The sequence below is a fragment of the Miniopterus natalensis genome, chromosome 3 (genome assembly GCF_054644295.1).
Source record: "Miniopterus natalensis isolate mMinNat1 chromosome 3, mMinNat1.hap1, whole genome shotgun sequence".
NCBI classification, from domain to species: Eukaryota; Metazoa; Chordata; class Mammalia; order Chiroptera; family Miniopteridae; genus Miniopterus; species Miniopterus natalensis.
The window spans coordinates 16,455,611-16,478,795 of NC_142083.1; the positions used below are offsets into that span (position 1 = coordinate 16,455,611).

At 40.5% G+C, this 23,185-nt stretch overlaps 1 protein-coding gene across 1 annotated transcript in view; it reads left to right on the forward strand.

The window, feature by feature from the left end:
- CDH12 (cadherin 12) overlaps positions 1-23,185 on the forward strand; it is a 510,823-nt gene that overhangs the window by 246,047 nt on the left and 241,591 nt on the right. Inside the window, exon 4 of the mRNA XM_087815037.1 lies at positions 3,137-3,278. The gene's annotated coding sequence lies outside the window, so the exon portion shown is untranslated. The remainder of the gene's footprint in view (positions 1-3,136; positions 3,279-23,185) is intronic.

Genomic DNA, 23,185 nt, shown 5'->3' on the forward strand with positions numbered 1-23,185 from the left:
TATTATTTTGGCCCAATATATCTCTAATAAATGCTTTCAAGTTAGCCTAGAGTCATTTTCCTGTTTAAAACACGAACAATTATTTTTGACAATAACAGAGAATGGATTGCAAAAGAGATAAAAAAAATTTGAAATTGACCAATTTTTGGTAATGAAATTACACCTTTTGGAAATTCTAGATTGAGTTTATTTTTTAAGCTAAAGTTTATTTTTGTTGAAATTCTATTTTCTGTTAAAATATACATAACTATTGTGACTAAACTGTCACAGTATAATTTATCAGTCACAAAGTAAAAGTTTTAGCAATGTAAAAATGTGTTTTGTAAGACATGAAAACCAGACAATTTTTCTATTCTTTTGAAACCATGTATATTTGTTGGTTTTAATGTTTGGGAATTTCTAAGCATCAAGATTTTACAGTTTAAGTTAACTGAGTTTAATTTCTGCATTTGCTCTGTACTGACTGTGTGACAATGGCAAATTTTACATAACTTCTCAGAGCCGTAGCTTAATGAATAAAAATATTAAAAAGATAATAATGCCTGCTTAATAAAATTGTTTTAAGGATTTCATGGACAGTAGCTACAGCCAAGTTACATGCAAAGTATCTGTCACATAGCAAGCATTTAATATATAGTACCTATAATTATCACTAATCTCTCAACTCTCCCCACAAAATAGTGTTAATTTGCTTCATTACTCATGAGTATACTTCCACATCAAATCAATTATTTGTTTAACATAGTTTAAAAAAACAACACTAACACAGAGCCACACATTCTACTCTCTGTAGAAAATATTTAGAGTGAAAGACCCTGATCCTTTGAGGACAAGACTGGTTATTTAGAGATACCATTGGTGTGATCTTTATTTAGTCAAGGCTTCCCGGGTAGAAACTATCGATTATGGCTAACGTTAGCTTAACTTAGAGTGCACTTGTCTAAAAAGTTTTGAAAAGAGGTCACCATTTAAGAGCTTCAGAACGAGCCTGGCCGGGCGTGGCTCAGCAGTTGAGCGTCGACCTGTGATCCAGGCGATCTGGGTTCGATTCCCGGTCAGGGCACATGCCCGGGTTGTGGGCTCAGTCAATGACTCTCTCATCATTGATGTTTCTATCTCTCTCTCTCCCTCTCCTTTCCTCCCTCTGAAATCAATAAAGATATATTTAAAAAAACAAAACAAAAAAGCTTCAGAACGAGGCTAGACCAAGACAAGAACAGGGGCTTTAATTCCTGACCACTTAACTCGGAAACATGGACCCCATTCGATTTGCACTTACAAGTGCTGTGCTAACAGCTAGCCAGGATCCTTGCAGAAATTAGCAGTTACATTTCCTGCACTATTTGTGTACAATTTATTTATGTGCATCAATTTCCACTTAAGCAGCGTCTTTTCTGCTGCAACCCTCCAGTGCCAGTTTGTAACTGGATAAGGAGCTTCCTGCGCAGCAGCAGCAGCAGCGAAGGTGCCCTCGTGGGGTGGGCTGGGTTCCTGGCCTTCAGCTCTCTCCCTCCACCAGCTGAGGGAGCAAGAGGCCTGGGACACGCTCTGCCTGGGACGGTTCCGCCGCCTGGGGCTTCCCACAGGTGCATCTGTTCAAGTTCAGGGCTCTGCTCCCTCACAGCAGGTCGGTTACGCTGAGGTTTTATTGTGTCAAAGAAGTGCCTTTACAGAGCTTATACTTTAATGAATGCATGTTTTAAGTAAATTGGAAGCATACATGGCAAACAAATTCTCCATTATGTTTTGGCCGTCCCTCTACTGAAATGGTTTTTTTTCTCCCTCTAAAGTATATGTGAATATTAAAATATTACAATGCAGATATTCTCTCCCTCTCTCTCCCTCCCCCCCTCCACACACACATACACAGGCATAAGGGAATGCCATATGTCCCAAGTGAGATCTACTTGGAAAACAGAAATGCGGAACATGCCACATTGTATCTTCGTGAGAGGACACTTGTCAGCTTTCTCCCTGGCAATGAGATTTTTCTCACCCTCAGACATGTAAATGACTTTTTCATCTGTTCTTTTTATGTTATTTGAATAATTTTCTCCTACAGAAGTGAAAGCTGACGAAAATTGACCATTTGGGGCTTTGGCATTTAGTTAAGTGACCTTTTTTGAAAGCATGAGCTCTCTTCAGGGAAGTGGTAACTTTTGATGTAAGAGGTTGAAGAGCTTCTCAGGTGGTCCAAGGATAGGTATCAGCAGGCTGTTAATGGCACCTGAGGACGTTTAAATTATTTGACATTTGATTCTCTCATAGGCTTGCTTTTTTGGCTGTGGTTTAAACAATGAGTATTTTAACAGATACAAGAAGAGACGCTTCAGATGTAATGTAACTCCCTACATTACTCAAGTAATAGTATCTACTGCAAACAGTCTTGCAAGTGTGTTGCTAATTTAAAATGCTCTTTGAGAAACTACAGAAGCAATGCTGTTATTCTGTGTGTCTTGGTTGGAGTCCTTTGTCTTTAAGAAACTGCCAAACAAGCTAATTTAGTGTGAATACTTCCTTTTTTAAAACCAAAAACCTGCACTCTGGAGGGCTGTGATAAACCTTTAAATTCATTTTACTTAGACAAAGGTTGAAGTATGTACCAGGCTTGGGGCGAAGACAAGCAGGGCTTTCTCTTGGACCAGCAGGCTTGAGACGTTGTCCAGCTGCCTTGCAGACCAGCTCCACGGGGCAGCCTGTCCTTCGTTTCAGGGTGCCTGACCCGCACCCCGAGTGCACCTGCGAGGCCGCGGAGGAAGCGCGTTGGTTGAAGCCCCGGTGGCCGACACTGCGGCTGATCCCCGTGCCAGGTAGCGCCAGGGCGCTGCGCACCCAGTCGCGCTGAAGACGATTCCCACGCGGCCTGGGCGCCCTGCCGAGTCCCCGGGAGACCCAGACGCTCCGCGCGCGGCCGGGGCTCGCGGACCGTGCCCTGCTCGTCAGGTCAATGACTGTCGCCCAGCCCCGGGGACCCGACAGGAGGCGGTCACAGCAGCTGGGGAGCCCCCAGAGGCAGCTGGCTCGCGGAGGACCTCCCGTTCCGGATCGCCGCGTAGTCCTGACCGACGCACCGGCACCTCTGAAGGTTGCCGCTATTTTTTATTTTATTTTTATTTTTTTTAATTTGTCCTCGCAGACGGAGAGGGGCGGAACATAAGCAGGAAAAGGGAGCACCGCCGGCAGCTGCTCGCAGGGGGTCGGCTGCAAACTTGGATGTGCCCACGCCGCTCGCGGTGCATTAGACTCGGCTCTCACCGGGCGCCCGGGGAACCTTCCAGGTAAGTGCCGCGGGGTCCGCGCGGGGCTGCGCGTGGGAGTGCGGGCGGGCGGGCGGACGGACGGACGGACGGACGCTCTGCACCGCAGCCCGGGCTGCTGGGGCGGGCGGGCTCGGGGCGCGGGGCCCTGGAGGAGCCCGGGGCTGCGGGGGGTGCAGCCCGTCTCTCTCCTTGCAGCAGGAGGACGCAAAGGGAGGTGTGGGAAAGAGTTAATTTCCCATTTCGCCTGTTTAATAACCTGGAGGACCGTGCAGTGCTCAGGGAACTGGATTTTGATTGAAGTATTTTGTTGATGTCATAGGGTAAATCTCTGAGAGCTACATTAGGCGTTAAATTAGGTGCAAAGAAAATTTGCAAGTGAGAGTTGAAATGTTGCGCCGCTCGCCACTTGAACAGCGGTGAGCGCCCCCGGTGAAGGATTTGGGACTGAGTCCTTGAATAGTTTAACAGTGTCCATTAGGAATCACTATTTAAATGGTAAAGATTCCGATGGAGCTGTTAAGAACAGTGAACCAAAAGCAGTTGATATGATTTGTAGTTCTTATACAAGACAGATGGATTTGTTTTATGAAATTAATAAAAAAGTAAAGTCCACTTCTTAGGAGAGAATTCTTCAATAAGAGATTACGTTTGTGTTTACTGAAATCGTGGCTTTTATGTTTGAGGTTGCACTTTGCTATCCAACTAGAGTGAAACCAGGTGATGCTTGCATTTATGTAGTTTAGGGCAATTATCTAGGTAATTTAGGTAAATTAGTCCACATTATTTTTTTTCCAAACCCATTTTTCTCATAAATTTGTTACAAGTACCTACAGAGAATGGAAGCAACTTTTTTCCAAAGTTAGATTGATACACCTAAACTTTACCTTTTCTACTTTACTTTACACATATAAATATAGCCTGATGGTTTTATCCATATTATGATCAATTTCTATGTAATCAAGAATTATAAAATAAATCTGTCACAATTGTAACTGACTGACTGATTGGTTAGCACTCTGAGCACGTGGGTGACTAGAGCAACCACTCACCTTACTGTGCAGTGCTTGTGCTTCAAACGCTCTTTCAACAATGAAAGAAACAAATGTCATTTAAATATAAATATACATCATTACATGATATACACTTACACATATTGAATTTCAATAACTAATCAGTTATGCTAAAGCACTATGTAGATATCTGGCTGTTTTGTGTAAAGATATATAAAGGTATCTTGAATGTGCTTTGTAGAATGAGCACTCGTATTTCACAGAACGTTGATTCCACCTCCCTCCCGTGGGTATGCTGAGATGGAACATTTTATTAAGATGCTAGAACATGGTTTATATTAATTGGCTATCTTTCTGAAATTCTCTGGAGAGCCTTTTAGGCTGGTGTTGATATTATTGCTGCCCCCACAGGAATAGGCTATTTTTAGAATACCCATAGGGGCTGACATGGACTTGCTGGTTGTATGTTTTTAGCCAAAGCCTGAAGATATTTATCTACCTCTGTTGCACTGAGACTTCTCTTTTCTCTGGGGGAAATGGTTTCTCAGGTGACTCAAGGATCCCTGAGAAAAGAGTGTGTTAACTACAGTTACTGTCACTGGGTCTTTGGAGTTTTCATTTTTTGAGCAACTTTGAGAAACAGCAAGAGGCAACATTAACCAAATAGGGCCACGTTTGCTGGCGAGAAACTGGTACGTTGCTGAAAACACCTCTGTATTTGGGACTATTCCTTGTGCCAAGTTCTTGTGCCACGTTCAGAATTGATGGTGGTATCCTACCCAATGAAGTTTTGTTCAGTGTGCTTACTTCACCATTGCAGGTATGTGTAGTGTATAATGAAATACTTATGTTTAAAATAAAGATAACTGCAGTTTTAATTCAAAACGGTATATCTAAAGTTTTTAAAGGGGTTTATCCTTGCAGTTGTTATTTTAATTTGCATTATACAGGCTGAAAAGGAATGGAGAAAATCTTGTGTGCAATTGAGAATTAGGATCTATTCATACTTGGTAGCACTGCCTCCTCAATCAGACTTCCTTTTTCCCCACTTATATTATTCCTAGGTGCCACCTTACCTCTAGAGTCTGTATTGAATCCCGTTTTTCATCCATTTGACGGTAATTTATTCCTTCCATGAGATCAGAAAACATCTTATAGGATAACCTTACTTAGAGTAGGCAGTTTCAAAATTTAAACCAAATAAATCTGCTAAAACTGTATAAAAGTTGCCTTAAGATTTATAACCTGTTCCTCAGTATGTGGTATTTTCAATAAAAGTCAATGGGGAGAGGCAATGTCTAACATGCCTCCTCAATGCCAGACCTCTAGGCTCTAAAGTTTTAGTGTATGATTGTACAGTTATCAAATCAAAATGATAACATGGAAGTTATTTACCCCAGCTTCCCAGATGAGAAGATGCGGGCTGTGGGCAGATAAGTAACTGGGCTAAGGGCATCCCAAAGGTACTGGATCTATGATACAGGCTCAGATCAGGCTGCGTTTAAAGCTCATAATCTTTATGCTCTACTTCTTTATAACCTTGTATATGGTGACTTTTTCCAATATTTGATGTGATACTCATGAATATTTTAAGATGATTGTTAAGATAGTACAGCTTAATTATATTACCCTCAGAACTCTGTGCTAACTCACAATAAATTATTTGTAAATTTCATCACCACCAGTGTTTGAAACAAGCATATACTTTGTTCTTTCAGGTTCTAAAAGAGGATAGTGCTCATATCTTTGCATCAAACTCATTCTGATTAGTATTGCCAGAAAAAACACTACTATATGGATATTCGGGACTTAAATTTAGTATCTGTAATATGTACATCTTTCCAAGGGGAGTTGACATACTCTCAGGATAATATCAAATAAAAATAGATATAAATACAATGTGATTATTGTATTGCAGTGAGATTAAAATGAAGTTAAGGAGAATTCATGTCCATGGCCAAAGACATTCACAATATTAGAAAAGATAAAGAAATTAACAGTTGGAATTGAATGTTGAAAAGTGGGCTAAATAAAGCATTTCAATATCTATTTCCTCTATTGACTTTATATAAACTTCCCATTTTTACGGAGATTTGCTATAGATTATTATGGAGATAATGTGACAATATACCAGATACTGCAAATAATGAATTCAGTTATGATTAGAAAAATAATAAAAAAAATCTGTATAATATCCAACCGCCAGATAGCTTGCTTTCCATTCTTTCAGCTCTATGGTAACCTATTGGCTTATTCTAGTTGCATATGAGTGATAGAAAAACAAAGAGTGTGTGTGTGTGTGTGTGTGTGTGTGTGTGTATATCTCCTTTATTACTATTCCAAAGGAATGAACATGACATAAAAAGCAGTATTACAGGGGAGCTCATTATGCTGAATGGCCATAATGCATAGATCTCCTCACTCAGAAAATATGATCCTGTGTCTAGGCCCAGCTGGCCACAGTAGATTTGAGCAAAAATGAAGGTATCTGGATTTAAGACAGCCACCTCTACAGTGGCCAGTGACTACCATGCGGCCTTACAAAACTACATTCCAATAACAGATACTCTCTATTAGATAACAAATATTGAACCTGGTGACCTTAGATATGAATAAATGTGTATAGCTGGCAGTTAATGGGCAGGAGCCAAATTGAGAAACATAAAGATGGTGGTCTGCAGAAATTATAAGTTGAAGTCATGAGAGTAGTAGGAAAGAAAGAAAAAAGGCTAATCCCCTTAGGTCCATTAGAAGAGACACAGTTTTTTATTCTTCATAATGGCTAGGCCCAAGGAGAGAGTTCTCCCTTGAGGAGACAAAGAGGCTGTGTTATCCTGGGTGATATTCCTAACACTTTATGCAGTGGTGAGACTTTTTCTAGTTTTCCACATTTTTGTCTGTTGTATCAGTCCCATTAAACAATTCAATTCATATCTTTATTTCTTACAAACGGAATGATTATAATTGCCCCAACATCATATATATTTGTAATTTCAGCCGACAAAGGATGGGGCAAAATGTATAGTGGCTGTAAGTTTAGGTTTTGGGTTCAGCTACGTGGGTTCAGATCCCACTGAGGGAACTTGCTCGATCAGTGACCTTGGGCAAATCAGTTAAGGAGTTTCAATTTTGTTTTTACGATCATTAAAATTGAGTTAATGATAGGACCGATCTCATAGTAGTGTTGTGAGAAATAAAGGAGATGACTGACAAAACATAGTTAAAATTGTTCAGGTGCTCGGGAAATGATAGTTGTTATTATAAACAAGAAGCTTTATTATTTCCTCACCTTATATGTCAAGTAGAGAAAATTAATGGCATTCTCTCTCCCTAAAATCAGTGCACACATGCACATGAACCTTGTCCAAAGCTCTTGGAACCACTTCCTGACATTGTGTTTGTATCAGTACATTTAGAGGGTGTGATTAGTGCACCAAGAGTAGCTCCTAACTCAACTCAGGACCATGGGAGACTTCCCAGAAGTTTCCTGAGCTATAAATTGAAGGACAGCTTGAATTTTGACAGACCTAACAGGTGGGATCATAAGCTCCCAATAGAGGTCATACTGTATACAAAGGCACCCACATATGATAAGAGAGTTTCTGTACCCCCCGGACCATGTTAGTTTGGGAAACTAACATGTGGTGTGCCATATGTATAAGAAATGGCAACTTCATTTTTGCCTGTGTAAAGAGTTTGAACTTCAACCCAGGGACAGGATTAAAGCACTTTGAGAATGGGAGGGACAGATATATTGGTACTCTATTCTGAATCTTGCATGCTGTTCTTGACTACTTCAAATTAAATATGTGTGTGTGTGTGTGTGTGTGTGTGTGTGTGTGTAAATTTAAATAAACACATGAAAGTTAACAAAACAGAAATATACCAGAGGAGAAAATTAGTTTTGGGAATGGCTGAAGGGAGAGAAAATAAGACACTCTTAAAATGCTGTGCCAAGGATATAGGAAAGGTATAGGAATTGGAACCAAATGAGAGGTTACATGGGTATAAATTTGGCCAATTATGTATTTATATGTGGCTTTCAGGGGCTCTAGTGCATAGTTGGGTAAACAAATTTACTTCTGTTTTAGAGTTTCAGAGAAATGGCAGATGACGGATGGTCATATCTACTAGTACTGACTCGGAAAAGTGTTCACATTCACCCCTCTCCTGCGTGTGACCGAACAGAAAAGCCCGCATTGTTGCCTCTATTACTGGATAACCAAACTCAAAGAGAGCTGTTCAAACTTAGTGTCACTCACATTCTTTCGAGATAACACTTTGACCCTTTCATTTCAGAAATGAAATCTAGGTGTTCCTCTGTTTGGCAGAAACGCTGTCTCTTTCGAGCAGTACTTTGTTGTTAACTTTCACTAAAGTTAAGTAGGAGATGTAGTTTACTCCCATAAGTTTTCTCTTACCATTATGTACAAAATGTCACCCCCTCCGTTTCTTTCTCCTTACTGTTCACCTAACATTTAATACTTACTGCCTGATAATGGGTTCTCCAATGGGACCATAAGTTCTGTGCAGATAAAAACCTTATTTTATTCACTGCTGAAGCCTCAGTACCTAGAAGGGAAGGGAAGGGGAAGGAGGAAAGGAAGGGGAAAGGAGAAGGGGAAAGGGGGAAGGGGAGGGGAAGGGAGGGGAAAGAAAGAGGAAGGGAAGGGGAAGGGGGGAGGGGAGGGAAGGGGAAGGGGGAAGGGGAGGGGAGGGGAGGGGAGGGGAAGGGAGGGGAAGAGGAGGGGAGGGAAGGATCAAAGAATCTTCCAAAAATGACCCCCAATGGGTCAAGTTAGAAATTTGCCCTACACATCCAATCAACATCTGGACGTTTCAGCCACACCTTCTAAATCTCTCACATGAATTCCCACCCTTGCCTCCCCACAACTCACACCGCCTTCATCTGTCACTTGCTCGTCTGTGGTCTCTTATTACCCCCCTCTCCACAAAACAGTGATTCCTACTGTCGGAAACTGCCCCTCTCAACATGAACTTGATACTATTGTTCTTGCTGAAGGCTCCCCTTTCAGTGTCCCCTCTCCTTGAGGGTCTAATGCAAACCTTCCTGTGGCATCCATTTGTAAGCAGGGTCTGCACGCTGTACCCTCTCTTGCCTTACATAACCTTTAGCAGTCTATTTCCCAGCCATCTTTTGGTGTCTTATCCCTGAAATTCATGGTTTCTGCCTGTCATTTGAAGTTGACATTTTCCATGGCAGGATATCTTGACCAGCAAAACTCAAGTTGTCACTTCATCAGAATAGTTTTTGGTCCCAACCTGTCTAGTTGAAACCCTCCTCCTATCAGTTTCCATAGCACATTTGATGCCCCATCTACTCCAGTCACAGACCTCTTTACATGGTTTAAAATGCTAAGTTCCAAACTCCTTCACGGCAGACTTTATGCTATTTCATTCACTACTGTACTCCCAGTGCAGACACTAACGTATACAAATTCTTTGTAAAAAATAAAATAAAAATGGGCAGGTCTTGCAGCTCTCTAAATTCAAAACCAATCTTTATTCATAAGCTTTCTCCTTCCACTTGGGCAGTTAAATTTTTGTCGTCCTGAGTGGAATTTTGCTTCTCCGTGTCACCTTCGTAAAATGTCCAAAAACACAAAAAATATAGTAATTAGATTAATTCAAAAATTTGCCATGCCTGTAACCACTCAGACTTATGTAATGCATTTCATATATTATATCCAACTACTGGACTATGTGGGTATCTTAACCTTCAATGAACAGTAAAATTTGTTCACACACTTTGGTAAAGGTCGCCTGTTTTCAATCAGCACCTTTCTGTGTAATAACTGGGTGACATTTCAGATTCATTTGTGATCAATGAACATGCATATTTTTACCTCGAAGTCCATTCTCTTTGAAAGCTCCACTCTCAGAGCTTCTTATTTCCTAAACTGCAGATGGTTAGTACAGAGGACTACACTAATTTTCAGGCTTTCTGATCTTTGGCGAAGGATGACTGGAGGAACAAACAGCAGAAAGGGGCCGTGTTTGAGAACCAGATGAGCCACAGCGCATCCAGAATAGATCCTCTGAGGCCTCATCTTTAAGCAGTGACCACGCTGCTGTATTTCATCTTACCATAATTCAACTCTTGTGTTACTCATCCTTTAGACGGGGTAAGGTGAATCCATAGAGAGTAAACAGCAGCATTAGTTCTGGAAGGTGCGTCTCTCCCAGATACTTAGAAACTTCCCTGGAACCATGATCCTCGGAAGGAAATTGCAGCCCTTGCAGAAACAGGAGGGTAACCTGAGTCTAGGTCTCTGCATTTTTCTAAAAGCCTTCACATAGCACAAATGACATTTTAAATAGCTTGTCAGGAAAATAAGTGATTTTTAATGCAGATCCACTGAATATAATGTGTGTGTGTTTTTTTATCAGTGCCCCTGAAGGCAAACATCTGAAAGGCAGAGACAAACATAAGCCCAAGATAAATGCCATGACTGGTGTCCAAGGAGGACCGTAATATTAAGATAATAGAGAAATGTCTCATCAGGGAAAGAAAAAAAGAGAGTAAACGGGTTTAATATCCCACAATTCTGTATCTACTTAGAAGTACAGTTAGATATCAGAATTTTTTTCTATTAGATGCTATGCCATTTTGCTTTGAAGATATTTTAGAAAAAAAGAGCAGACCCACTTAAACCCTGGTCTGCAGACAGGAGGGGAGGAGACCAACACAGAGCTAAGCAGCAGTGAGCCAACACAGTTAACACGAAAACTTTTAGGTAAAGCAATGAAAGTTTCACACTGATCTGTTTAAAGAAATCAAGCTTGCTGTGCAATGACAGTTATGTTACTCTTTTTTTTAAAAAAAAAAGCATCTGTATTGATTTTTAGAGAAAGACAGAAGAGGGAGAGAGAGAAACATCAGCGTGAGGGTGAAGCATCCATCGGCCGCCTCCTGCTCGCCCCCTGATGGGGATCGAGCCCACAACCCGGGCATGTGCCCTGACTCAGATCAAACCAGCAACCTTTCAGTGCGCCGGACGATGCCCAGCCAACTGAGCCACGCCCGCCAGGGCTGGTGGTGTTATCTTGCTCTTGAGCAACATACTAATTTCTGAAGCTGCCAGCCTTTTCACACACTTACTCCCTTCTAGATTTTCCTACATCCAGTTTTCACAGACTCTTAGGATATCTGCCCCTTGTGACAAAGTAGCTACACACCTAGAGACAGAGCCTCTTTATTGTCTTTTGTTTGTATGTCTGTGTAGCACTATTCCACCTAAGAATTTGATGATTTGGGTTTGAATGCAACAGTAAAGTAAAGTTTTGCTTCCCAAGTAGTTTGTTCCATCTGGGAAAACTCTTTCCCATTTTAAAAACTGTGTATGCATAGGTATCATTCTTAGAACCTTATAAGTCAAATATTCTTTGACTGCCTTCAGCTGGTAATGAAAAAGTGGGATTAGAAATTAACAAATCAGAACACAATATACAACTCTTGTTCCACATAAAAAACTAGTTTACTTGTCAACCGTGCCCAGGGTCTGCATCCTCAGCACTTTATTGCTTGATGGACATTGTGTCCAGCTTCAAATATTAAACCTTGCTAGGGTGGGTAAACATTTCAAAATCTTGAGGTATGGGTTAGGGTTAGGACTGGGGTTGGTAAGGAGAGTGACCCAGTTAGTGTTAATACTTACTGCAGTGTTTCATACATTTTACATTCTAAGGGGAAATTCCAGAATTAAGAGCATTTTTGTTCACATGGTGCCACAACCAATGAAAGCAAAAGATGTCTTCAAAAATGAGCCCTTGAATTTTGTGTATGAACTACTTACTAGATAAAGCTGAATTGTTGAAGGAAGGAAGGAAGGAATGAAAAGTAGAATTTCCATAAGTCCTGGAGCTACTTATCTGAATCTGACAAGAGCATAACAATAATGCAGATGGAACAAGCTTAGCATCTAGGTTGCTAGATGCAATTTAAATAGCAGAAACAGTTTGTTAAGCATTATGCTCTTTTGGCATTAGTTATGATCTCCACATGAAAATAAAAATATTGAAGAGTTTCAGAAATGCTTGTTTCTAGCATTTTCCACTATGTACATTGTCAAATAGCATAACTATTATTCATATATCCTGTTCATAAAAGATGTTCATTTGGTGTGCAAGGTGCATCTGAAGCATAGTTTGAACCTCACTAGTAATGAATGCAAAATGAAAGTACCATGAAAAGAATAAAAATGTTACAGCGTGATTCACTTAGCTGAAAAATAGGGGAAAGTGACTGAGAAGAGTTACAACAGGAAGGCTTCTGAGGTTCTGGAAATGGGCACCTTGATGTCAATGGTAATTACATGGAGATAGGTAAGTAGATAATAGATACAAAGACAGATAGATAGATGATACATAGAGATAGTGATAGATATATACACATATAAACAGACATGCATTGTATGATTTGTATGATTTTTAAATGATTTTTAAATATTTTTATAATGATCATTGCATGTTAACTCAAAACTTTAATTATAAGTAAATTATCTCTTTTTTTCAAATAAGGTTGATACTGATTTTATTGTGAAGGAAATAATACTCATTTTGTCATCTTAATCATAATGAAATTTTTTACAACAATTTGCAAGTTAAGAGCATCATGCAAAATCTTTTATAGTCTTCAGACTGATTGTACACAGATACATAAGAAAATAATTGCAGAAGCGTATAAGAATTTTCACACTTCCACATTTATTTTCTTATGTATCTGCGTACTATCAGTTCGAAGCATCAGTTTTGTATCTGTGCACGATCAGTTTGATGAGAAGCATACAAATTTATAAATCTGAAAATCTATACTTGTTTTGATGCTTTATTAATTTTAATGGTAATGATTTTGTGTATGAGAAGATCATCTGGGGAGCGGTTGAAGAAGAAATGAAGTAATTGCCCAAAACTTTTTATTGTACAGATGTATTTCAGGAAAAAGTGATAATGCCATAATTTTAGATGAGGACTCTGTAATAGGGACACTTTGCCAATACATGCTCTTCATAAAAAGCAATAAAAGCCAATTTAGAATAAAACAGAAGAGCTGCCTGAATAGAATAGAAGCAGCACTGTGAAAGCCACTTCCCTCCTAAAGCACCTCCTTGGAACTAACTCCGTGACAGACTCTACACTTCCCAACACCATTCCCACCCTCCGAAGAGGGGTATTGAGGCCCTTGCATTAGAAATGCAACCAGCAGTTTCTTACTAATCAGTATCATGATCTCTTTTTATCAGATGGGCTAGGGATTGAGAATTGGGACTGACCGCCCCCCTGAACACCAAGGATTGGTGAAAAGAGGAAAGGTCTGTTGCGTGAGACAATCAAAAGGCCAGAGACCCAACGAGGAGCTACAGTGTGTCCCAAATTCACTGTCCCTGAGGGAGAACAAACAGAGGCAACAAGGAAGGGGCACAGAGAAGCCTAACGTAGGCTGAGGATGCTTCCGGAATAGTTCTAGGCCGATTGGCTTCTTAGATGAAATTCCCTCAACCCATGTAGATAATCTATTTTTATGGCAACAAATTAGGGGACTCTGGGGGCTGTGTATTCGAGGTCAATTCAGTGTAAGCAGTTTCTCACTATCTATGTGCCTTGCATGGAAGATGCTTACTGAAATGGAGCATACAGAAAGCAATACAGCCCTGGCCCGTGTTGCTCAGTGGCCATGGGTTCGATTCCTGGTCAAGGGCATGTACCTGGGTTGCAGGTTTGATCCCCAGTCCCCATCAGGGCTCATGGGGAAGGCAACCAATAGATGTGTGTCTCTCACACGATCTCTCTCTCCCCACCCCTTCCACTCTCTCTAAAAAAAAAAAAAAGCAACAAAAAAAATACAGAAAATTCTAAAAGTGTAGATAGACAGATAATGTGTGTGTGTGTGTGTATATATATACATATGCGCATGTGTGTGTATATATATATACATATATATACACACACAGATATATATTCATATATATGCACCCATATGCACATATATATGCACATACAGTTCCACAGGGCCTCTGTAATATAGTATGCAGAAAAGTAAGATGTGGCATGTTCTTATTTATGTTCTTATTTAAAGCCAACTCAACATCTTGAGTTAAATTCTGTAATCAACATAAATGCATGCTGCCTGGTGGTATTACTAATAGGTTAAAGTTGAGAAAATATGATGAGGTGGGTGCATGTGTGTGTATCAGTGTGTGTGAGAGATACCGCCCAGAGAAAGGGGTGAGCATTTTACCCTCAGGCTTTTATTCCCCAGTGTGGGGCTAAATTCAGTAACAAGAAAGTCAGGGGGAAAACTGGCAAAACATGCCCTGTTTTGCAGAGAATTATGGAAGAGACACAAACGCGGTGGCTAGAGAGTAAGAATGAGAGCACTCTTTGCTTCTTTGTGCTTAAAAGGTATCATATATTTGTCCATTTCCTCATTGGTTATTCTGAGAATTAAATGACAAAAAGTGTCAGAAAACACCCATGTTAGTGCCTGGTGAATGGCAATTTCTCAAAGACGAAATAACTGTCTTTCCTTTGCCTTTCCCAACCTCTGTGGGGTCACCACAAAGGCATCCAGGACTTCGAAGCCCATCTGAGAAGGTAATGAGGCAACAGTTAGAAGAAAGGGTTTTGCAATTCATCAGACTGAATTTTCATTGTGCCTCCACCACTTACTACCTGCAACTTTAGGCGATCTACTCTTTCAGGACCTGGTTTCCTTCTCCACTGTCCTCCAGGTGGTAGTAATGACCTCCGAGGTGGTTATATAATGATAGGCCGTGACAAATGTCCTTAGCGATGTGCCTGGCTTCTGGCAAGTACAATGCTGCTGGGATGTTATTATTATATTAACTGGCCGGCCCATTTCGCTGGCATTCCCCATGTATTCTCTCAGCTTCCGTAGGTGTCAGATATCAGGATCCATGTCCCTGATTCCAGCTACAAACTTACCTTCCAGGGTCTTTAAAAACTTCAAGCTAGGAAAGCCACTGTTTACCCAGAGGATAGAAGATTAAATTTTATTGAGGGCCTATGAGAACTCAAAAGTCTAGGCCTGGATAATAAAATAGGGTCTTATTTTCATCAAGTACCACCTTTTTGATGGCTCAGGACCCACTGACTTGACTGCTGCACGCAAGCTACTCTGAGTTTCTTCTGGCTGTTTGTGAAAACTCCCAAGGTGCTCATTCCTGCTCTTGGAAATCAGATTCTTGTGTTTCCCTGTCTGACCTCCTGCAGTCTGTCAGGAGAGGCCCCTCCTGCTGACATATCTTGTGAGATGGCAACTCCTCTGGGCAACAGTGGCCCCTGTCCTGGTCTGCATTGCTCATAGGACTGCAGCTACAGAGAATGAGCACTGTCCTCCCCTTTATTGCTTTTTACTTACAGCTTGAGGTTGGCTGTTTCATTGAGGCACACAGCACATGCCAACCAAGTGGCAAGTTCTTTTTTATAAAGTAAAGAAATAATGGTAGAGAGTAGGATATAGAAGATGTTAGTCAAGTGTGAGGCAATGTATCAACTCTCAAGCCCATAAGCCTGGTACCGGAATGTTTCCTCTCTGTTACTGTCCCTTGTGATTGCCCAGGGCCAGCTTTCTTCTCCCAACTGGTTGCATTCAAATAGGTCTTCTGGCAGCGAGACCAGCATGCACTGCCAATGAGGTGTCAGAGACATAGCTCCAGACTCCTTCCTAGGCTTTGAACATGGACCCCTCATTTTAATGCCTACAGTCTTATTTGTGTAGGTATTTGTTGTGAAAATGGGCACTCATTTCAATTAAAAAATCTCCTCTTCTACCCACTAAGCTATTCTTAACAGAAATATTAGAAGAAAATAATCCTACATAAATTCAATGCGTATTAGCTGTTATTAAATGGCATGGTATGTAAGATACCGCTCATCCAGTACTGAACTGAACCACACCAAGTTCTTGATCATTCTCTCCTGAATAAAAGTGTGCAGTGGAGTCACCTGGCTCATTCAGCCATACTCCCAGAGCTTCGCTCCTGAAAAACAACTGCATGAACAATCATACGGACAGGGTTCTCCCCAAGAACTCACCTGACAAATTTGGCAGCTTAAACAAATTTGTATACTTACAAAAGTCAAAGATGCAGCATCTTGAAAAATCGCAGCTCTAATTTATAATAATGACAGAACGATTAGCTTCTTATTCTAAGTTGTGCATATTCAAGAAACAGGTTGACATTCAGCGCAAAGTGGAGCTCTAGCCCAAAGGTATCTCATGAGTCCACCTGTAATCAAAAATGCTCAGCAACAAGAAGGAATACGTAAATAAATGTTATTTGAAAGCATAAAGAAAATGGAGTTTTCCTTTCTAACACTTACAGCTTTAAAACTCACTGCATTGGAATCCAGTTTCAACCAAGCTACCCTATTATGTTTTTTAATGTTCTCGGTTAGAATTCAGAATGTATTTTCTCCTAAAAACATTAAGCCCAAATTTGGGAAGTTATAATACCTTTAGTTCACCTTAGACTGCATGCGTCCAAATTGGTAAGACTATTATTCAAAAAATAAAAGATTTATCTGTAGGACTCTAATTTCTGAGTCAGATAAGCTAAAGTATATTTGTTAAACCTACCACTTTTCCCAGCATTCACGTTTGAAACCTGAGTGTCTCCCTAAACTATGATAATTCCCCCCACACTTCGTCCCTGTGCCATGGCTCTCGTTTTACCTCCTAATTCCTTAACTGTGTAACTCCATCGGCATGTTTGTTGTTTCTCTATTAAATGCAGGTCCTCATTCTCTAAGGAACTCAGCCTCCTCTTTGATATTCTGATCTCCAGTCTTTTTCACGTCCAGTCCCCCCAGCTATGATCTATGTAAAATACAAATCAACCTTACCACTTTCCAGAGTAAAGCCTGATTGCAGTTATCCACAAAAAATTAGCTCGTCTTTCTAACGTGAAATATGAGGGCACACACCCAGCTTCTTCCATGCCCCTTATCTCTCTCCATTCCTTTGCATGTGCATCACTCTTTAGCCACTGTGAGTAGCTTGCAGTCACATGAGTAGGCATGTGCTCACACATGCATGTGCACATACACCCATCCATCCCTCTCGGTGTGTTCGGCCCTCCCTGCTGTTGGTCTGTGCTGTTCACAGTGCTTGAAGTGTACCTGCACTTACCCTTCTTATCCCCCCCCCGCCCCGACCTTTCTGGCTAATTCTTACTCCCGATTCAAAACTCAAAGCTTACATCACCTTCACCATGAAGCTCTCCCTGATCTCTAGCCATCAGCCTATTTGATTATCTATTTTATTACCTTTGCCATATTGCTTCCTAATTTTCTCTTTACAGATTTGTGTTAACTGTTAGGTTATAAACTCTATTCAGGCTCAGACTATGTCTGAAGTTTGTTTATAACCTTGGTGTCCTGTACTCTGTCTGTCACGTATTAATGCTACTTGAGTACTAATTTTATAATATATAAACACATGCATAAAAGATTATGTTCTTTGCAGACACTTGATATATATGGCCAGGTTATAAATAAACATATAGTAATGATTTCTGAGACCTCTCCCATCCTTTGTTGCTAATTACACATTTTGGCCCTTTTTTGAGTATAGTACCAAGTTATGATTGATTGAGTTAATAGTGGAATGTAACTGTAAGCTACAATAATCACCAAAAAAGCATATAGATATAACTGTGGAGAGTGCTCTGAAAGAAATTTGAATGGTGTTATGAGAGTGTAGAAAGGAAGGGCCTGGCTTGGTTTAGGGAGACAAAAAAAGGCTTGAAAGAATTGCTGTTTGAACAGAGATCTGAGGATGTGTAGTTAATTAGATGGGGGGAAGGAAGGCTGCCAGAGTAATGGAAGAATTCATGCAATGACAAGTGGGAAATTGGTGTACTAAAGGGATCGAGAGAAACCAGAGTGCTCAAAGCAGAGATGGAGATGCACAGCCAAAGGAGAGGAGACTGAAATTTTAGAGAAGAAGGCTGGAAATGAGGCAAAAATGATGGAGTTTTGAAAATTCTTATGTTACTTAAGAAATATATCAGGATTCCCCCACAGTGTGGTGATGGAGAGAAATGGGTGCATTTGAGAAATGTTTAAAGAGAAAGTCAACATTATTTGAAGATAGGTTGGGGTGTGATGGTAATGGGAAGGAGAGATGAGACGAAAGAGTGTGCAGACTGAATCTCGAAGCTGGTGGTTCTTTTCTTGAGAAAGGGATGGATCAAGATAGGCCAGCTTTTGTGTGAGATCAGCAGAGGAGAGGCCTAATAGGCCTGCTTTGGACTAATGACTCTAGGTGTCTTTTAGCCTCAGAGTTCTACCACAGATGTGGCTAAAATGTGGAGAGAAATAAGAGAAGGAACTCATGGCCAAACCATGGGAAATTATATTTGTAGATCTGTGCAGATGAGAGAGAGGACAGGGTTCGTTCTCAGTTTGTTTTTATGTATATGTTTTCATTACACTGTAAACTTTGTGAAAACGGTGAAGGAGGAAAGCACTTTTTATATGTAGCCACACACCAAGACAATGCAGCAGCCAAAGTGGGATTCTTAAAAAACAAACAAACAAAAACTGTCTGCATGAATTAAAATGAGTATTCATCATCCAAAAGATCACTATAAAATTTACTTGAAAAATGAAAATTAGATGTCTATACATAGTGTCACATTTTTAAAAAAATGCATTCCTTCTGGGATAGGGGTGAGGGATATGAATCATCTCAATTTGAATTAAATATAGACCAGTGGTCATTACCCAGGACAGATCATGATGACTCAATACGAGGATTAATTACAAAAGTAATCATATCCGTTATCTAATCATTCAAATCTTAATTATAACTGTGCTGGCCCAATTAGTCCAGAACACAAGGCTAATGTTAGAGATGGCTGAATACTCAGCATCTGTGCCTAAGTGAGAGGCATCTGCTGCCAAGAGGTGAAGCGATGGAAAGTGTCAGCTCACCAGCTGTGGAGGGAGCAGGCCCGAGAAAAGCGCACAGGAGCTGGAGTTCAGCCCGCTGGGTGCGAGGGTGGGGGCGAGCTGAGTATGCATCTGTGCTCTGGTATCTTTGTCATTTCCTCTGTGGAGTGCACATTGCAAGCCGTTGCTTGACTCACTACTGGGTGCTGCCATTAAAAACAGCCAAAAAAGGAAAGGTATTTCTGTTCTTTGTCTTTTAAGTGTGGATAATGCCATAAAGAGAAATGAGCTAACAACAAATTTTAACAAATAAATATGTTTTTATAAATGTTTCAGAATCATTTATGGCCTCTAACATTTATTTGATTCATGTTATATCCAATAAAATAGAATGGTACCGATGAAATATCTACTTATTATAAGTATAAATAATAAAATAGAATCCTTGATTGGTACTATTGATTTTGATTTTGCTATCATATAATATATAGTATCTCAGCATCTGATATATTTATATGCCATTATTGATTTTGACCATATTATATGGGGAGGATCCTATTAATAATGCTATTGATTTTCAACATATTTATTATTAATATTTATCAACCTCTTGTGTTGGCATAAAATCTTTATCAAACTATAATCAATTGTTAGTGAATGGGAAGCAGTGTATAAAATGTGACAAACCGGATTAGAACTTAAAGTACATCAACTTTTGACCTGGCTGTGCACTCACTTTCACTGTTTGTCGGCCGTGTCGTAGGTTCACGTCTTTATTAATTCTCATTTGGAACGTGCGAATGAAAGAGTGTTTACATCTATTGAAGTCGGAAAATGTTAATTTACATGAAATGTATATACATCTTGCTTCTGAGTGCAATAAAAGCGATTTCAACTTTTCACATTGATTTCACAGAAGAAAATTACATTTCAACGAAATTAAAAGAGTTAGGGGAGCTCTTTCAGCATTGCTTCTCCATGTTCCCTTGTTATTGAATCACAATAAGAAACCCTGTTAGTTCTTTGCTACTGAGCAAATTGCTTTCCGCATTTATGGCTTATGTTTTAATGGCGAGAGCTTCACATTAGGAGAATTATTCCAACCCAGCATTTCCTCTCCACGGTGCACAGAACAGCACCCTGCCTACTTTACAAAATCCATGCCTCCCCTGCCGCCTCTGAGGAAAATATATAAATAAATGCTTGCCAATCTTGCTTCTGAGAGAGTTTTAATTGAGGATACTCAAACATCCCTAGCTTCAGAATGGAAGGACGGTGGCCACAGAGCCCTTTACCATGCTAGCAGGCAGGAGGCATTTATAGAAGTTTTGGGAGGTGTTGCGGCAGGTCGGTGACAGTTTGTCAAATTTGTCTGCGATGATCAGAGCTCTTTTCCATATTCCTATTTCTGATGCCGACCTGAAGGAAGGACTTAGGATGATAGAGTCAGCACCTTCCACACTGACCATCCTGCCCATTGCAGCTTTAGGGCATCCACACATCACCCCTTAAAAGGAGGGAACGTGACCAGCACAGATCAGAACCTTTCATTATAGGTGATTGGATGTTTCTAGGCCCCACTCCTCCCACCTAAGTTGTATTTCACCCCCAGAGCACCTCTCCCTCTAAACCGCAGTGCCCACCCGACGGCACGTGTGCACTTCAGCTGAGCAAGTTCCCCACTCAGGTGGGCCGCCTGCGCGTAAGGCGTGGACTCCGAGGTGACAAGGGTGGCGCCGCCTCGGCCAAAGGGAATAGGAATCACTTTGGCGGAGCCACTTCTGCTCTGGTTTTCCTCCTCTCTCTCTCTCTCTCTCTCTCTCTCTCAAGGTCGATGTCCTTTATTTTATGTGGAGTATATAGTACGTGCAGCACAGGAAAAAATGCAGGCAGCCCAGATTAATGCATTTGGGGCCAGAATGGACTTCAAAGTGAAGGGCATCAGCCCTCTGAGATACTCAGCTAACAGTCGCAAGTTTAAAAGGAATCTTGATTAAGTGGCCACTGTGGCCGTGAATGCCAAGAGCGATGAGAGGCATGAAAGGGAAACGTGCAGTTGCTTGTTAACCAAGGGGACCTCTTTATTTTCTGCTGACTGGCGCCCAGCGCAGAGGCGTGGTTTCCAGTGATGTGCTGTGGCGGCCCTTCCGCCTGAGGGACTTACAGGCGGGATATTTTCATTTCGGAGCTGAAAGCGTTGGTCTCTGGGATTTGAGATGACAAGTGTCTTTCCCCACCTTCATCACCTGCCAGCAACTAAAGCGCCATCTGCGAAGGTGCCAGGCAGGGCTTCATTGCTCCTGGGGGACTCGATGTGCATTTGTGTGAGTGCTTGCCTAAGAACAATCCCTCGCCAAACCACATGCACTTATTGGCAGCACGAATAATTTATAAAAAGAACACTTAAGGAGAAAAGAAATCTTGACAGCAAATGCAAACTAAGATCATATCCTAATAATTAATGTGTATCAGTCCCTCATTTTTATTATGAAACTCTCAATCTTAATATCCACATTGTTTTATAAATTTATATGTTTAATAAGTTAAAATATTCTGGAACGCTTAAACTTGGAGTTTCACCACATCCTTAAGACTGTAGTGAAAATTATTTTCTCCAATAAATGTACCCAGTTGGCTATTTTTCATTAATACTCCCTGTATGAGTGAGTACTTTCTCTAACATATCTTTATTTCTCTATCACTCCAGTTCAGAAAGACAAATATTCAAGTTTCTATCAATTGCATTATTAAAAATTCACTTCTTCCAAGTGTCTCTTGCAGGTATATAAAAAGCTGTAGATTTTATCCATAGAATGGCTGCTGTATCTCTTGCACTGTCGGAAAGATACATGAATAGATTTTCATTTTCTTTATTTATACACATTCAGCAAAGTTTGACTGTAGTTTTAGAGATTAACTACAAAACATTTCTCTGTGAAATCAAATAAAAAAGAAGTGACTCTAGCCAGTGTGGCTCAGTTGGTTGGGCATCCTTCAGTGCACCAAAGTGTTGGTGGCTCCATTCCCAGTCCGTCAGGCCACATGCCAGGGTGTTGGGCTCAGTCCCAGGGAGGGGATATGCAGGAGGCAGCTGATTGATGTTTTGCTCTCACATTGATATTTCTCTCTCTCTCTTTCCCTTCCTCTCTCTCTAAACATCAATAAAAATCTTTTAAAAAGTAGTGGACAAACAACAACTGGCATTATTAAATTTTGTTTCAGGACTTTCAGTGAACGACAATAGTTTTTTACTTTAAAAACGTTCCTTTTATATGTGTATTTTAAACTGACTTTGAGAGAGGAAATGTTATTTTTGCCTAAATTGTATGGTTCATGCACAAGAAGGCAGTGCAAAATTAAGTTTCCTAATAATGTTAGGCACTTAACTCTGCCAGAAAATTCCTCTCCAGGGGCACTTAAGGAGAGAAGATTCCCATGAGGGGAATTTCTATCGAGTGTATTTAGAACCAAACATTTGACTCGAGTGTTTTTCCTCACTGAGTTCTGGGAATTATGAATGTGTTTGATTTGACTAGGAACTCCTATTTGTTGCTATAAAGCCCCTCACTGTGATTTCGTAGCATTCTTCATGAAAACCACAGAGCATATTCTTCCTTTTGTGAACCTTCGAATAGACAAACAATTTCATGTAGATAGAGATCTCTTTAGTGGAATAAATGTAAATGGAACTAATCCCTTAACTCCTCCTTTGTGTCAGATTTCAGTGATGGGTTATCACTAAAATGTCTGCTGCAACATAAAATAAAAGACCCTGCTGTACTGTCACATATTTATTTCCGTGGTATTGCTTTACTTACCTTTCGAGACAGAGGCACCAGGGTCCTCTCACTGGTGCACCTCAGTATGCTTGAGAATGATAAATAATGTCCTCCCTGCTCCGTGAAAAGAGACACACTGCGAACATCTAGGTCAAGGTCTCTGTGATTCTGTAGCACACAGCTATTTGTTTCAAAT